Source organism: Haemorhous mexicanus, chromosome W, assembly GCF_027477595.1.
Source record: "Haemorhous mexicanus isolate bHaeMex1 chromosome W, bHaeMex1.pri, whole genome shotgun sequence".
Classification (NCBI taxonomy): domain Eukaryota; kingdom Metazoa; phylum Chordata; class Aves; order Passeriformes; family Fringillidae; genus Haemorhous; species Haemorhous mexicanus.
In genome coordinates this window covers 5,883,467-5,899,134 of record NC_082380.1, presented here as the reverse complement: position 1 = coordinate 5,899,134, position 15,668 = coordinate 5,883,467, and the positions used below count along the sequence as shown (strand labels likewise).

The following is a 15,668-nucleotide window of genomic DNA, read 5'->3' as shown; positions in this document are numbered from 1 at the left end:
AGGACTTCTGAACGCTCAAAGTAATCAAATCAAGCATGCTGAACAAATACTCGCCCTCTTAGCATTAAAAAACCTACAGAAGTAGCTATCATGCATTGTAAAGGTCACCAAAAAGGGAAAACCACTCCAGAAATAGGGAATCACTTTGCTGATAAAGCAGCACAAGGAATTGCAGAAAAAGGTATTCTTGCACTAATTCCATAAAGAGAGATAGACTTGTTAGGGTTCACCCCAAAATATGACCAAGCAGACCACAAACTAAGTTCCTTAAAGCTGAGATCACAGAAAGTGGTTGGGCTGTTACGCCAGCAAATCAGGTTGTACTCCCACCCCTGATCCTTCAGGAGCTAGCTCAGAGAGAACATGAAAACACATTTTGGAGTTGAAAATCTTCTGAAACATCTAAAAATGGTAGGAATAGGAAAGGAAATTACTGATATTGTACAATCAGTAGTGAGCAAATGTGAAATCTGCTGTAAAAACAACCCTGATATGAGGAAAAGAGTTGTGTTAGGAATAACAAAGGCAGGGGATCTTCCTGGAGATTACTGGCAAATAGATTTTGCTGAGTTACCACACAAAGATGGATACCGGTACATACTGGTATTAGTTGGCACCTTCAGTGGATGGCCTGAAGCTTACCCCGTCACACTAACACAGCCAAGGAAGTGGTGAAAGTTTTGCTCAGTCATATAATTCTGAGGTTCGGGTTCCCTTAGGGATGTCATCTAATAAGGGATCATACTTTGTTGCAATAATGGTTAAGGAAGTTAGCTGGATTTTGGGAATTACTTGGGATCTGCATGCACCTTATAGACCACAAGCAAGCGATAAAGTTGAACATATAAATGGGACTCTCAAAACACAAATTAGCAAAATTTGTCAGGAAACATTCATGACATGGGTTTAGGCCTTGCCTATAGCTTTACTAGGAATCTGCATACAACCAAAGAGGATGGATAACAACAGTCCCTATGAAATACCATATGGAAGACCATATCAGATTCCGCATATTCCGGGTGAAATTCATATGAAGGGGAAACTTGATTTACAGAGATATCTAATGGCTTTAAGTTCCACTTTGCAGAAGCTCCAGAATTACATTGTGCTATCCAGACCCATAGGACTAGACACACCTGCACATCCCTTCCAACCTGGAGACTGGGTCTATGTTAAGTGATCCTCTACAAGCCAAGCGGAGAGGACCATTCCAAGTCCTGCTGAATACCCTCACCACCGTCAAAGCCACTGACAAATGACCCTAGATTCACTACACCAGAGTTAAGAAGGCTTCTGGTCCTGAAATAACTGTAAAAATGAGACTAGTGCAGATGAAACATGTTTTAAATTATTCCTCTTTGTTGCCTAAAGAACTGTTCATAAGAATCATTTTTCTTTGCATGGTAGCCAACTGTGCAAAACATTACTACTGTTAGATATTTATTACTGTTCATTATTGTTTATTATTATTGTTAGTTATTTACTGTTCTTAGATATTTTTCTATTATTAGATATTTACTGTTAGACAGTTACTGTTATTAGATATTTATCTGTTGTTAGATACTTATTTACTATTAGTTATTGAGAGGAATAGCGGATTTGTCTTTACAAACAAGCTGTGGGTTTGCTGGTAGATAAAACTAGCACTGGGAGATAAAAGAAACAATGGGAAGGATTCCATTGATTGATGAATGGAAAAAGATATTTGCTTTTACAAAAAAACTTTAGGTTTCCTGATAAACAAAATTAGACATTGAAAGATTAAAGAAACAATGGGGAAGAAAAACCCCTAAATTCCATAATTAAAAATTAAAAGGGAGGGTTATACATTAGAGGGAAATCTTTGGGAAATCTTTGGTATCAGGTGTATCGGAGAGTCTGTACCTCTCAAGTACCTCAGCCAATGGGGAAAGAGAGAAGGGAAATGCGATGGGGAAATTAGGCTAAAAAGGAGGCTGCATCCTCCAAAAATTCAAGAGATCCCAGGGGAACACCCCCTGGCCCCTTCCTTTATTCAAATAAAGCTAGAAAGAACTCCTGTCTCCTTTTTGGACATAATCCTCCAGTGTTTGTGGATTAATTTTCTTAACAGTTATTCATCTGTTGTTAGATATTTACTGTTATTAGATGTTTATTATTGTTAGTTATTTACTGTTGTTAGATACTTGTCATCATATTTCAAAAGTCCCATACCTTCTCGGTGATTTTTCATGGGCAGCTCCTCACAGCACTGACTCCTTCTTCACAGCCTCCAACTCCTTTCAAAGCACAACCAACAGACTCCATCTCTCTTCACAGCACAGCCAACAGACTCCATCTCTCTCCTCAGCCACCTAACCCACTCTTTTGTAGCGCTCTTCTTATTGGATATAGCTGTGGCCTATTAAGGGCAGGCCTGTTCCTAATCTTTGGTGATTAGCACAGCTGCAACTCCTCAGGTGTGAGATTACCTTCTGCACTATTTTCTTACATTCCATCCCTCCACAATTCCCCCTTTTCTTTTAATTACAAAGTTGCAGCATCTCTGGAAAGATATGTTTGAGTAAATTGATATGATAACATTCACATATCTCACTTAGGACTAACAGTATACAAATGTTCAGGCAACACATCACAGCAAGAGCATACATTTCTAAGTTGTGATTTAGTTTAGCTTTTCGCAGTCTAGAACATCAGCTTAAGGCTTTTCTTAAACTAATGTTGTGTTTACTATCTTTTGCAGGGCCCTTTGCAAAAGATAGTAAACCCAGTACAAACATCTTTGGTGTAATTTCTATTTAACTTCGGAACGTGTCTGTGCGCTGACTTTGACTCATTACTCAAACTTACATTACATATTATCAGAAACTCTTATACTTACACTTCTAGAATATTGACAATGTCAATAGCTGTACAACTTTATAAGACAACTCACAAGTTAAAGGCTATATAAGTTAAAGGTAGTAACAAATTAACAGTTACATAATTTTATCAATAGTTATATGAGTTGAACAACATTGATCCAGTATCTGTCAAGTGTACTTATGCTTGTGGAATATAAACTTTTACTTATGCCCAATCAAAGATTAATAGTTGCAATTCACAAACAAAATGCAGATATTTCATCAGCAAACGAATACATCATACTGAATGATAGAGCTACTCTGTCCCCAGCTCCAACTGCTGTTTTAATAATTCTCTTCTTCCTTTTACAGTTCTTTGTTGTATTAGTTGGCCACTGCTAAGCCTCTCTTGCCCTGCTCTGTTTTCCATGTAGACGAACAATCTGTTCTTCTCTTGATATGTTATTTCTCATTGTGTCCCCAGCGGCTCACCTGTACTCCAGGTGTCGAAATGTGTCAGGTCCGGACCAGGCAGCATCCCCTGCTGCTCTCAATGCTATGCTGGGCTCCATCTCTGGCTGCAATTCGCCCTACAGCCCAATCCCAAATCACATCAGGTGACTGTGGAGATGGCCACTATACAATTTTAGAAGGCTTCTCTTACATGTTGTTTGTGCAGCTCTGACTCTGCCTCTCAGAGCTCTGTGTTACAGCTTGTGTCCTGCTGCACACACTGCCATTCTGGGGGAACCCGGCACCGTCCTGGGTCTCCTCCAGACTGCAGCCATACCTTGGCAGAGGGGTGCAGGGCTGGCTCCAACATGCCAAATAAGTAAAGTGTGTAGCATCCACGCCTCATATCCAGCACTCTTCTTCTTGGGGATGGTATCTCATACATTGTCCAGACTTCAAGGCTCTGAGGTCTGCCTGCATTTCTGTCAGGTTCAGGTCTGCCTGGCTACAACTCATCTGGATTTTTAGGCTCCCAGGCTCTTGGTCCACCTGCTCAGCTCCTAAGCTCCACTGTCTTATTTCTCTTAGGCCTGCAGTCATCTTCCTGAATCACCTTGGGATCACATTGCTTAATACTTAACTCCTTTTTCCCCAAACCACCACAGGATCACCTCCTTACTGATCTCTCTACAGTTCTCTGCCCAAATCACCATGGGATCACATCGGAATCACGTCAGGCTCACCAATTGTTGTCATCATATTTCAAAAGTCCCATACCTTCTCGGTGATTTTTCATGGGCAGCTCCTCACAGCACTGACTCCTTCTTCACAGCCTCCAACTCCCTTCACAGCACAACCAACAAACTCCATCTCTCTCCTTAGCTAGCTAACCCACTCTTTTGTAGCACTCTTCTTATTGGATACAGCTGTGGCCTATTAAGGGCAGGCCTGTTCCTAATCTTTGGTGATTAGCACAGCTGCAACTCCTCAGGTGTGAGATTACCTTCTGCACTATTTTCTTACATTCCATCCCTCCACAGATACTTATCTGTTATTAAATACCTATTATTAGTAGATATTTATAATAGAGACTCGACAAGGTAAAGGCCTTATCAAGCCTCTAAAGGGGGAAAATGATGCCTTACGTTTTAGCTTCCATATTTTTAGATTCTGTACTGCCTTAGTGTGTGACTCTGAACTTCATATAAAGTGTCAGTAAGTTTTCTTCACAGGGTAGTTAGACAAAACAATCAAAAATTTTCCAGCCTGAGAACCAAGGACAGCAATTACAGCCACAGGCCCAAAAGCATTAACAATGGCAAGAACAAACTGGGAGCATGGGACTTCATAACCTGAAGCCGCAATTGGACAATTAACCCCAATATGTAAATGGACCAAAACTTATAAAAGTGTGAAGACTCAGGACCAGGCGTCCATCTTGCATCCATTTTGGGTCCATCTTGGGTGTAGCCACAGCTGGGCTCTTGTATTGCCCAAGGTGTATCCTTTAAAGGCCTTTTAATAAATACCTACTTTATTCCTTTAACTCTGTCTAGTGTCTGTTCCAGCTCAGCCTCTCTGGGCATCAAAAAAAGGCCAAGGCAGCAGCAGAAAACACCGGGCCTGGGCAGCAGCAGCCAGTCTTCTCCATAGCAGCTGCCCCACACAGCCAGGGAGACACATCCTTCTGGGAAGGGGGTTGGGGTCCCAGGCTTTTTCCTCTTAGGCCCCATAGTAGATGGTGAGGTTCTTTCCTAGTCAGATCAGGTGTTAATGAGATCCCAGTTCACCAGCTACTCTTACGAACAGAGGCTCACCCACAGTAAAGAAGAAGCAGTGCCAGTCTAGACTCTGTCGCAGCAGCAAATTATTCCCGTGGTAGCCACAACTCGACCATACCCCTCCAATCCGGAGAGCAAGAATCCAGCCCAACCCCTCACCCCCCAGCCAAAATGTCATGGTATCTCTGCCCTTTCTAAGAGAATGCCCCTCAGCTACAAGAGTGCAAACAACTGCACCCCTCCTCCCACCTTGGCTACTTTTTTTGTCTTTCAAGTACTGGTCGTAATCATCTGTTAGCAACAAATGCGACAAAATTCCTTGGGAGAAAGAAAAAAACGGAAAAGTCCTAACCTCCAACATCTCCTTATCCAAGTGCTGCCAAACTGATTTTTGCTTTTATTTATTCCTTATATATATTTGTAGCTCTGTAGCCTATTATCATGTAACTATATAGATTCATAGCTAGTATTTTCTTATCCTGTTAAACAGAAAGAAAAAATGCATTCCTAAGACCCTATCCTAATCTTCTGAGAAGCAATGTCAAATCATTCTCCCAAGACACTTTCTCATAAACAAAGTTGAGCTATTAGCAAAATGGGGGCTTCAGAAGAGGGTCAAACCAAGAAGGGGTCTTAGCTTATCATCTGTGTTTCTAATTGGAGATTCTTGTCAATTATGCTTATTTGCAAAACTTATAAAACTGTACTTGCCCTGTGTCATGTGTGTGCTATAAATGGATAATGAGATGGTTGGCTCTCACAATTAAGAGACTAATATGTGTATGTTAAGAGAAGTTTTATAGATGCGTGGTTATGTTATTTTTGTGTTTTCTCCACATAGTCCGCTTTCTCTTCCCCCCAGTATTGTTGTCACTAGTTGGGGCATATGAGGGAAGGCAGGCTTGTTACTAGGAGGCTCAGCATGGCAACACCTGACCTCCAATCAAGATGTAAGAAAGTTATCTCCACCAATGGATGGCAGGTAAGGAGTTGACTGACAAGATTTTGGGAGGGGCCAAGGGTATACAAAGAAGAGCATCTGATTTGTAGATGAGCACATGGCAGTTTACTTCCATGCTCCCAGCACTGTAATTTTTCCTTATTCAGTCCTTTGTTGTATTTTGTTACGGTTTAATAAACCTTTGAAATTTTAAAAAGTGAGTGTCCTTTCTCACATGTGCATCTTCGGCACATTTTTGGTGTGTATTTGGCATATTGTGCACCTGGGGAGATCCTTCCTAAAGGTGAGCACATTTTATTACCTACTGTAATATGTAATATATGTTATAAAAAATTAGTGCTAAATGAAACTAAAAAAAAACACAGCATTTTGTGTACTAAAACCAGTGTCGGGCAACAATTAAGCTAAGTGATAGAAATTCAAACCACCAGGAAGACACTGCCACCAGAGATGTATATTCCCAAGGATTTGTCATCTGACAAGACCCCAGCAGGAGGTATTTTTGATAGGCATCAGCAACAGAAACAGACTGAGCGATAAAGATTCAAACACCAAGAAAACACTGTCTCCAGAAATGTATATTCCAAGGGATTTCTCCTGATTGACTAAACCCCAGCAGGAGACATTCCTGGAAATTTTTCACCTGACAAGATTCCAGTAATTTTTTTACCAGTTCTGGGAAGCGTGATAATATGCTAAAGAAGACCCCCTTCCAAAGCCCGAGAGACTGTATAAAAATGGACCCCTTAGAACGGACCCTCGGAGATCCACAGGGACTCTGATTCGACAGAGACCAAGTCCTAAGTCTCCCTGGCACTGACTGCCTGGCTCAGGGTCAAATTGCTTGTGGCTTTTTTCCAAATTTATACTTTTGATCATTTAATAAATTTCTTTAATTATTAAATCGTAGCATTCATTTATTAACACTAGCAATGTCTGGCTCATGAATTTAGGGGCCAAAAAGGCAACAGCTTCATGGTGACTCCACCAGGACAAGAATGACTTCTGAATACAGCTTCTTGGATATAGTTAATATCCCACTTCCCTCTTCTGCCAGCATTTTAAAACTGTGGCTTTTTTCATAAATCTGAGAAACTTTGGGAGTTCCAGAATCTGGCGCAGAAGTAATGGCAACTTATAGGCAATAAAAGGTGGTATTTTGTTGCTAGCATGTGTGGGTTTTGCGTTTCGAGATCTCCTGTAGTTTGTTTGGGTAGGGAAGGGGTCGGGGCAGCCAATGGGGGGGATTTTGTTCGTTCCCTACTATCCTTCTCCCCCAGTCCCCGCAGGCAGTGGTTCGGTCTGGCTGTGACCGAAGATGGAAGATGCAGCCATTGTAGTTTCGGGAAGAGGCATTGCCTTCAGACTGTAATTGCAATGCTTGGCCTGTGGCCAGGTGGCACCAGTGTTAAGTGCTAGTCTTTGAATCCTAGGGACCCCAGTTCTGATCCTGGCCAGAACAACTTTTTTCTCTCTTGCACTCTTTCTTTTCTCAGCAGCTTTTTTCCATTTGTAAATAAAAACATGGAATTCATGTTCTGGAGAGAAAAAACAGAGATCCACAGAAATTCCCCGTTAGAATTAATATTAATACGTCGGCATATTCTAACAGACAAAAAGACATCTCTTATCAGGGAAGAATTAATTTGGCTTTCTACACAGGTATGGCCTATGAAGGAATTAGGGAAAAGAAGGACCTGGCCTCCATTCAGCTGCTTAGAAAGGGAATTAATATCAAAATTATTATTCCAACTCTGCCAGGAACAGCGTTGGCAAGATCTTTTGTATGCAGAAGTTTTCATGATTTTTTTTAAATTGACCAGGTTTACATAAACCTAAAAAAGATCAAATTGTGATGGTTCTAAGAGGGAAGAGAAGAAAGGATAAAAAGAAGGAGCCTCTAGCTAGCCCAATCTGTGTTAAAAATTCAGACACGGAGGACGTAGACTTGGTAGCACTCACTTTGAAGGAAGGCGCCATGTCCCTGCTGCCACCTTCGCCCCTGCCAGCCCTGCCAGTAGGGGAGGAGGAGGGGCCGGGAGAAGACTTCCCACTACGGTCTCCTCCATCCCTTCCAGTGTCCCTGACTCCCTCACCACCCCCCCAAACAGGAGGAGGGCGGGGCAGAACCTCCCATCAAGAGGGTGGGGAGGGGACCTCCCATTGTGACCGCACATGTGTGTCACATCAAAACAGCACGTGCTCTGGTTTCCATGGAGACCGTGTGTGCTCCAATGTAAGTCTTATTGATGTTCCTCCTGATTTCACCAAATATCGAGAACTCTATAATTTCATTATCACTATGCCCAAAGCAGCCTCCAACCACCACATCTCCCACCAGCTCATCTCTATTTGCAAACAAGTCTAACGTAGTCCATCCCCAGTGGGCTCCCTCACCAGCTGCAACAAAAAGTTGTCCTCCACACACTCTAAAAATTTCCTGGACTGCCTCTTTTTTGCTGTGTTAAGTTCCCAGCAGATGTCTGGCGGGTTAAAGTCACCTACAAGAGCAAGGGCTGATGATCCTGAAGCATTCCCCTGCTGCTTATAGAATAAGATCTCCACCTCTTCTTCCTGGTTGGGTGGATGATAACAGACTCCCCAGTAGGATGTCAGCCTTGTTGGCTTTCCCCTAATTCTTACCCATAGGCATTCAACTTAATCGTCATTAGTTTAAATACCCATGGCATCAAAAGCCTCCCTAATATAATTGGCCATCCCTCCACTTCTCCCTTTTCGGTCTCTTCTGAAGAATTTATAGCCATCCAGTGCAGCACTCTTGCTATGTGAGTCATCCCACCACGTTTTTGTGATGGCAACTACATCATAGCTTTGCTGTTGTACCATGGCTTCCAGCTCTTGTTTGTTACCCATGCTGCATGCATTAGTATACATGCACTTCAGCTGGGCTACTGATTTCACCCCTAACTGAGGCTTACCACTCTTGGGCCTGCTTCCAGAGAGCCCAGCTGCATCCCCTTCCCCCTTCAAACCTAGTTTAAAGTTCTCTCAATGAGTTCCACCAGTTCATGAGCAAAAATTCTTCTGCCCTTAACAAAGAGATGGAGCCCATCCAGTTCCAACAGGCCAGGTGCCATAAAAGTTGCCCCATGATCAAAGAACCCCAAATTCTGCTGATGACACCAACCCTTGATCCACTTGTTGATAATGTGGGCTCTCCTATTCCTTTCATTTTTTTTGTGCCACCAAAGGGACTGAGCAGAACACTACCTGTGCTTCTGCCCTATCGACCACTTGACCCAGTGCCCTGAAGTCCCTTTTAATTGCCCTGATGTTCCTCTTTTCAATCTCATAACTGCCAGCCTGGAGTATCAGCAGTGTACGGTAATAATCAAAGGGCCAAATCAGCCCAGGGAGTCTCTCGGTAATATCCCATACCCTGGCCCCAGGGAGGCAGCAGACCTCCATGTGGGATGGGTCGGGTCAACATATGGGGCCCTCTGTTCCTCTCAGAAGGGTCACCCACTAAACTACCCTTCTTTTCTTTTTAATGCTAGAGGTGGTGATCCGTCTGACAGATGAAGCGTAATTGAGAGGCTCACTGGGCAGATAATTTTCTTCTATGTCATCTGCCTGACCCTCTAGATCCAGGGCCTCATAGCTATTCTTAAGTGGCACCTGGGTAGGTGATGGGGGTTGGGAGGAATTTTTATTACCACCCTGAGTAGGGGAGATCCAAACAAGCTGAGCCTGTGAGTTTTGTACTCAAACCAGGGGCCACACTGGTAAGGCAGAGACAATACCGCTTAAAGTTAGGTCAAAGAGGATTGGCACCTATAATTGAAAAGTTCCTTAAATTTGGGTTATTAGTGGAATGTGAATCTAGATACAATGCACCTATCCTGCCAGTAAAGAAAGCTGATGGCCAGAGTTATTGATTGGTGGAAGATTTTAACAAAATACCAGAGGATATACACTCAGTTATAGCAAACCCCTATATGCTTTTAACCACACTGACAGATGAATAAAGTTGGTTCATTGTTTTAGACTATAAGGATGTCTTTTTCTGTATTCCTGCGCATAAGAGCAGTCAAGAACTTTTTCCTTTTGAATGGGAGAATTCTGACACAGGGAGAAAAAGCCAATTTACCTGGACAGGTCTACCTCAGGGTTTCAAGAATAGCCCAACTATATTTGGAAACCAACTAGCAAAGGAATTGGAGGACTGGAGAAGACAAGGATGAGGAGGGGTTATTGTTCAATATGTTAATATCTTTCTTGCTTGCAGCTAAAACGCCAGATGACTGCATCCAACTCACTCTACATCTTTTGAATGTTTTGGGACAAAGTGAGTATAGTCTTAAAAGAGAAGGCAAAGGTTGCCAGGGAAATAGTAGTTTATTTGGGGCTAGAAGTCTTCAGTGGACATCGACAGCTCAGCAAAGAAGGGAAAGAAGCCATCTGCCTTCTTCCAGAGCCCCATACAGTGAGAGAGTTGCAAGCTTTCATGGGAATAGTAGGTTGGTGTCGCTTATGGAGTACTGGTAAAACCTCTGTATGAAGCATGCAAAGCATCTGAAAACGGAATCATTATGTGGGTGGAGAGCACTAAGGCTACATTTAAAAATGTGAAACATTCATTGATGTCAGCCCCAGCTCTGGGGCTGCTGGACTTAACTAAGCCTTCTGAACTCTATATATGAGTGGGTGAATGTTCCTCTGGGGGTACTGGCACAGCACCTTGAAGACTAGAGAGGGGCTGTGGCTTACTTTTCAAAACAGCTAGACAATGTCAGCCAAGGGTGGCCTGGTTGTTTTAAAGCTGTAGCAACTACTGTCATCTTGACCCAGAAGGCCTGGAAATTTACCCTTGGACATCACATTGTAGTACATTGTGGTAGTTTTGCATGGGAGGCATTTATGGAAGTGATGTAAAAACTTCTGTATAATTGACAGTCTGTGGAACCACTAGGAAGCTGTACACGCCTCTATGAAAGACACATGTTAAAGATGAAAAATCCCAGGAAAGCTCTTTTTCCTTCAAGCCTGGGAACAGGTAACAAGGTCAGCCTGGCCCCTGTCTTGGCTGGGCTGGGCTAGGCAGGCTCTGCTGCAGGGCTGGGCCCCTCTCCAGGGAGCCCACTGATCCCCAGCCTGGCCTGGCTAGGCCCCAGAAGCTACCAGGGAGGGGGCAGGGAGGCTGCAGGGGTCCTGGCTGAAGCAGGGCCAGGCCACGGCTGTTAACATCTCACTGCCAGGTCCCCTCCCCCAAGTGTGGCCGCCGCACGAGATCATGCGGCTAAGACCAGAGGCAGCCCTGCGGCCCATGCAGAATGGCTCTGTGGCTGGAATTGAATGCAGAGAAAACCAAAGACCAGCCATGCAGCCGATCCTGACATAGCCCCAGCTGCAGTTTCTGCCACAAGCACAGAGTGACTATCTGCAGGCCCAGGACGAGATATTAACTCTTTCAGTGCTTCAATCCTCCCTTGAGTGAGAGAAAGGAATAAGATGTAAGCATGTAGAGGAGCAATATGAAGATACCGAGGTCAGTGAAGAAGTCAAGTCCCAGATGGGAGGAATGAGGAGATGCCTTGATCTTGCAGCTGAAATCCTCTTGTAAGCTATGGAGAAAAGACTGTTTCCCTGTAACATATGAAAGCCATGGGGAGATGAAGGGTTCAATTTGATATCAAGCAAAGGCCTCCATGTTAAAGTAAGCCGATGTTAAAGTAGCTGTGATCCTATGAAAAGTTTGAACAGAGAAGGAGAGAAGAGTGGTCCTTTGCCCCCAGAAGAAGAAGACCTCTGTTCCCAGAGATGATTTTAGAGATAGATAATGAGAACTTTTTCCTTTGAACAGTTCATCTATAAAACAATACCGCATAAGTTGACATGGGCCATAAACACAGCTGTGGGAAAAGCTTGTGGAAAATGGGAGGGACTTCACGATTGCAGATTTCTCCAGGTGGCTACTATTAGTGAGAAAGCCACAAGAGAACTGTTTTCTTTCTTGTGGAGAAGTCTCCATAACATTAACAACAGGGGCTTGTCTCCCTAAGTGAACTGAAGAAAGACTATTTTAGAGGTGGTAAACTGTAGGAAAGACATTTTGTGCTGTTCTTATGAGCCAGCAAAGGCTTCCTGAAGATAAGGAAAGCCCCGTACCTCTCTCTCGGAAGACACCAAGGCTATCACCATGACAATGTGATGAAAGAGAGAAAGTTAAAAGATACGGACTTTAGTTGGCTCACAGAATGATGTGGCTCCTTGTTCACCTATTGAGAACTTTGTTTCTTTCTTATGACCAATGGGTGGTGTATCGGTCTGTTAAGTAAATGTAAATATCTTGAAAAACTATAAAGGCAACACGTTGCTATAATAAATCCCTCTTATACAACCTTCTGATGGAGTCTTGGTGCTTTGCGCCGTGTCGCACTCTATAGTAAACTGATTTAAATTTTTGGTTTTGTTTCTTTACAGTGTCAGTGGGAAAGAAAAGGTTGTGGGGGAAGGAGAAGGGTTTGTTCTGATTCTTATCATTCTTTCTTTTAGTTACTGTTAATAAATTTCTCTTGATACCCTTTTAAAGTTTTGAGCCTGGCTTGCCTTTCTCCTAATCCTACCTCACAGCAGGAAGTGAGTGCACTGGTCATTGGCCAGCACTGAAACCCACTACACTCGTTGGTACACCACCCAGGAAATCTCAAATTTGATGAATTCTCAAACTGGCTGAACCAAAACCACTATAGTATGTACCCCATGCAGGGATAACTATAATGGAACAAAAGGAGGGACACTAGCTATCCCCTAGCAGAATGGTTAAATATCAATCTGTGTTGTTGGAACTGGATGATGTTATCCTAAAAATATTTGTTGTAAACCCTGCAATGTTTTTGTCATCTACATTAATTGACAATGTGCCTGAGCATGACTTTTTACAGACAGTAGAAGAGGCCTATTCCAGCAGACCAGACCTGAAGGATGTGCTTCTAGAGAATCCAGATTGGGAACTGTATACAGATGGAAGCAGCTTCAAAAGAGATGGTAAGCATATGACAAGTTAGGCAGTGACAACCATGGACAAGTTAACTGAAGCAAAGGCCTTGCCATCAGATGCATCATCACCAAAAGCTGAACTCATTGCACTGACAAGAGCTCTAGAAGTGAGGGAAGGAATGAAGGTTAATATATGGACTGACTCTAAATATGCCCTTAATGTTGTCCATGCCCATGGAGTCATCTGGAAGGAAAGAGGGCTGCTGACTGCTCAAGGTAATTAAATCAAACATGCTGAACAGATCCTTGCACTCCTGCAGAATATTTGGAAGCCTACAGAGGTAGCTATTATGCATTGCAGAGGTCATCGAAAAGGGAAAACAACTCCAGAACTGGGAAATTGCTTTGCCGATGAAACAGAAAAAAGGGGTTGCAGGAAAAAGCATTCGTGAATTGTTACCACAAAAAGGAATAGATCTGTCAGAGTTTACCCCAAATTATGATCAGAGGGACTACAAGTTAAGTTCCTTAGGGCTGAAATTGAAGAAAGCGGGTGGGCTGTTACCCCAGTGGGACAGGTTGTAGTCCCACTACTTCTCCTTTGGGAAATAGTGCAATGAGAGCATGAGAGTACCCATTGGAGAACAGAAAATCTTTTGAAACATCTGAGGAAGGTAGTAATAGGAAGAGGGATGACTGATATTGTACAATTTATAACAAGCAAATGTGAAATCTGCTGTAGAAACAACCCTGACACGAGTAAAGAGTTGTGTAAGGAATAACAAAGGCAGGAGATCTCCCTGGAGATTACTGGCAAATATATTTTGCTGAGATGCCACACAAAGAAGGATACAGGTATGTACTGATGTTGGTTCACACCAGTGGATGGCCTGAAGCTTAGCACTGTCACACTAACACAGCAAACTAAGTGGTGAAAGTTTTGCTCAATCATATAATTCCAAGATTTAGGATTCTGTTGGGGTTGTCATCAGACAGGGAGTCACACTTTCTTGTATCATTAGTCGGAGAAGCTAGATGGGTTCTAGGAATTGCTTGGGACCTGCATACACCCTACAGGCCCAAAGCAAGTGGCAAAATTAAACACATGAATGGAACCCTTAAAACCAAGATTAGTAAAGGCTCTCAAGAAACATCCATGACATGTGTTCAGGCCTCGCCTATAGCCTTACCGAGAATCCACATACAACCAAGGTGGAGAGAAAACATAAGTCCTTATGAAATATGGTATGGCAGGCCTTATCAGATTCTGCATAGCCCTGGAGAAATCCATATGAGGAGGAAAATTGACTTGAAAAGGTATTTAATTGCTTTAAGTTCCACTTTGCAGAAGCTCCAGAGATTCGTTGTATTATCCAGGCCGACAGACTGGACATACCTGCTCATCTGTTCCACCCTGGAGACTGGGTCTATGTTAAATGGTGTGATAGTGACCCCTTGTAAGCTAAGTGGTGAGAACTCTTGTTCTAAGTCCTGCTGACTACCTTCACTGCAGTCAGGGTCCCTGGCAAGGGACCCTGGATTCACTACTCCAGAGTTAAAAAGGCTTCTGCTCCTGAAACCACCGGGAAAACAGAGACTGAGGAGACTGATACAAATCAGGATGATGTGGTTTGAATTGTTCTTTTTGTGCCTGTTATTTGCACAGTTAGTAGCCATGGCTCAAGTTTGGCCCCAAGATTCACATGTGACTTTAGTCCAAAATATATCCAAAGCTCTTCATAAGAACAACTGTTGGGTTTGTACCCAATTGCCAGCTATGGATGGGAATGGTAACTGGCAACTGATTGGTGTTTTAATAAAAGCAAACCCTTTGAAAAGGTGGGACCAAATCAATTGGGCCTATCGTCCTCCTATTCTCCTGAGTGGCCTAATTGATCACTGGAATTATACAGTTCCCTGCACAATTGCAAATGCCACAGGAAAGACCATCCTTCCTCCATATTGCCCTAAGACTGATTCTGTAGAAAGAGTAAATCTAAAATCTATGAAAAAGATATCACAGATATCATGGAGACTTGTTCTATCACGTGGGACAGGGTGGTATTGGATTTGTGAAAATGAGGCCTGGAAAATTCTGCCCCTAGATAAAGATCGGGCCTATGCCCTTGGGGCTGTAATTCCAAACATAACAATATTTGAACGTGTTGAGGATCTAAATGGAAGGATGAGGAGGACAAAAAGATCCATTCATCATCTCATTGAGTGTCCCACACTTTTCCATAGTGTAATCAGAGCTCTCATTCCCTCTTTGGGAGTAATTGAGCTGGAGAGAGGAGTTGTAAACATCTCAGCCGTTATTAAACATATTGAATGGCAGACTTCATATGCAATTTCGGCCTTACAAGAAGAAATCCATGATTTATCTTGTGTGGTTTTGCAAAACAGAATGGCTCTCAATTTCCTACTAGCCACACACGGAGGCATGTGTGCAGTCATTAACACTAGCTGCTGTTTTTATGTGGACCAGAGTGGAAAAATTAAGAAGGATTTTGTTGAAATTTGGAAGCAAACTCAAATTTTACATGAGGTAGTTTTCAATAAAAACACACTAAACTTGGACTATATCTTCCACACACTCACTTCATGGTTACCAAACTGGGCCTGGATAAAAGAACTGTTCATAGTAGCTGTAGTTATACTTGGGTTTTGTATGATAGCCGGTTGTGTAAG

General features: G+C 42.8%; 1 protein-coding gene across 29 annotated transcripts in view; it reads right to left on the bottom strand.

The window, feature by feature from the left end:
* LOC132341420 (ceramide transfer protein-like) overlaps window positions 1-15,668 on the bottom strand; it is a 218,126-nt gene that overhangs the window by 116,361 nt on the left and 86,097 nt on the right. Inside the window, exon 1 of one of the 29 annotated variants that reach the window (XM_059872985.1) lies at window positions 2,194-2,513. The exons of the other annotated variants lie outside the window; for them this stretch is intronic. The gene's annotated coding sequence lies outside the window, so the exon portion shown is untranslated. Of the gene's footprint in view, window positions 1-2,193; window positions 2,514-15,668 lie in introns of those variants that run through there. 29 annotated transcript variants of the gene reach the window in all.